Here is a 2,846-nt window from a genome sequence, read left to right on the forward strand (position 1 = left end):
AATTCTCTCTCTTGCATTCTGTAATACGTGATAGTTACTTGCCTCAAGCATACTAAAAACTGAATGGCAGAACCAGATGGTAGTGTGAAAAGTTCACCTCCTCCTTTCTCTGCTGTTTAGCTAGAGAATTAGTCAACAAAGCAAAGGATTATTTGTACTTCACTGTACAGATTAAGAAGGATAAATTTTACAATTAATCCATAGCCTTCACTTCAAGCAGTAACACAGAGCACTCCAACAGAGAAGGAAACAGCTTTGATGAAACATCAAATGAGAAAATGAAAAAGACAACCGAGATGAGCTTGACATTAAATATTGGCCAAAGTTTACTTTCCAGAAAAGAGGCAATAAAGCCATGCCTTTATGCCTGGTCTGATTTTTAAGACAGTGTGTGGCTGTGGCAGTGCATATCTCTGGCTGGTGACAAAATCAAAGCAGAGGATATTTGCCAGTCAGGAAAATGTAGATGTTCTCCTTCCATCTTCATGCTGAGTCAGTCACCTGGAGGGCTGTGCTACAACAAAATGTGAAACAAAATACAAAAGACAGCACAACTTGGAGGAGCAATGGAAAAACATTCTTGAATATTTACAATTGGTTCTTTCTCTGACAAGATGAAAACTCAGACTTAAACAAGCCTAACAAGAACTGAAGGACAAAGGTTGCCTAATGTCAGAGAAACAGCATTAAAATATACGCAGCATAAATGAATATTCAAACTTTGCTCAGCATTCTTAGCACCTAAGACAGAAAAAAACGAAACCCAGTGCTCCTCAGGGAAAAAGTTCAGTAAGATTAAAGGTAAAACACAGAAAGGAGTCAAAAAACTGAAATCCAGACTTCCTTTCTGGACAACCTGTGCGTATCACAGAAATATCTAAGGACAGTACAAAGCAGTCAACTCATTTCTTTTTTTTCTTTTAAAACTTGAGATCTGCAATTGAAAAATTACAAAATCCAGAGAATAGCAAAATTTTCTTGAATGCTGAAGTAAAAAGACTTCAAAACACATGAAGAAATAAAGGCAATTTCACAACTAAGTGCTAAAGCACTGAAGACATTTTTCTAACGCAGAAACAGATGCAGCAGTACAATCAAATTTCTACCCACAAATAAAGCACAGGGGAAGAGCTAGAAGTGGTACTTAAGGACAGGGATTGTGTCCTTATGTGTATAATTAAGCCACTTAAATTAACTAAATTCCCTTTGTTCTTTTTACAAAGATATAGAAAGCAACAGCTAATAGTCCCACACTGAGGAGAGAGTTTTCCTCACCAAAAATTATATGTCTTCATTAAAAATAAGGGGAAAAGAGTTCAAGTTCTAATTCTACAACGCCTAAAGCTTTAAAGGAAGATACCTACTCAAAAAAAAAGCAGTAATTTGACAAAAAAATGCCATCTTTCTCGATTTGCTGTGACAGTAATGAAAGACACAGCTGGTTTCTTAACTTTAGCATACTAGAAGATAAAATACACTGATGACATCACTCTAAATAAAAATACTGCTAATAAAGGTGCAAATAGTTTCCTTATATCTAAACACGTAACTGGAAAACACTTTTCTTTTCAAATAGCATCTCTTTATCCATCAGTAGCAAAATGCAGCACAGATCTCTGAAGTAAAAAGTCAAATAAGGTGTTAAATTGAAAAAATAAAACGCAAAAATGGAAGTGTTTCCACCCATAATCTCTTTTAGATCTTGCAGATGAAATACCAAACAAGCTTCTACATTGGCCTGGGATTAATAAAAAAAAAAAAAAAGACCTGCAGGTACCATGAGTCATGCCAGGATTGCTGAAAAGTTCATTAACTTCTTTTTGGGTCACATAGCTTTCTGGTCATCAATCCACCATATTCACAAGACATCACTACAGGCAAAGAATTCACCAGTCCCAGGCCAAGTAAAGCAAAAATAAGCATGTTGAAAATCTAAGTTATCTTTCTTTCCTGTTTTCCACATAATGTGGAATAAAAGGCAGAGGGAAAACATACAGATACAGCCTGGCCCACATGGCTGACCTGTGTGGCAGAAGGGATAGAGACTCCTACTACATAATGGTATCTTTACAACCCTCCTCTTATCTCGGATTGGGAATACAACTTTAAACCATTCTATTTCTTATTAAATTGTAATTCTTGTAATAAAAACCACTAAGTCAACAGTTACAAAACTTGATCTTCACACCACTGAGCCAACTGTCTTTTGAAAAGCTATAATCAATTACTATGGTAATAAATGCTAATGTAATGGAAGGCACTAGTTTATTTAGAAAAAAAAAATCACATATTCAATTCTAACCCTTGTGAAAGTGAAACATCAGAAAAATTATTAATAAATAAATGATCAGAAGATAAAAGTTTGTAGCATATGCTATAGGTTGGTTGTCATCAAGCTCCAGACTGAGAGGTTAAGTAAAAGCACATGCAATCCACCTTTCTTTCAACATGATCTAAATGTTGTTTTGATTGCCAATTGATTTTCACCTCTTGGGGACCAGAGCAGGCTATTTGTAAGCCACGCCTGGACATAGACATCTACACACAGCACAGATTTCAGTGAGGCATCCAGGCCCATGTGTACTTACATGTTTGTGTAAGTTATGTTTGTGTGTGTCTGTAAAAACACGTGCATGTGTGCATGGCTGTGTGTTCATTTGCTGAACAATTACATAACTATGGACCTTGCTCACAATACAGAGCCCTTTCAGTAACCTTTTTCTACCAGATGCATGATATAAAGGCCTCAAATTAGAATGATATGAGTATTCTTCAGAAAGCCTTGAAAAAATCTCCTTCAAAAATGGGTAGGCATCCTAGAAAAAGCAGCACTCATAATACTGATG

This window comes from Heliangelus exortis, chromosome 7 (genome assembly GCF_036169615.1).
Source record: "Heliangelus exortis chromosome 7, bHelExo1.hap1, whole genome shotgun sequence".
In the NCBI taxonomy this organism is placed as follows: Eukaryota; Metazoa; Chordata; class Aves; order Apodiformes; family Trochilidae; genus Heliangelus; species Heliangelus exortis.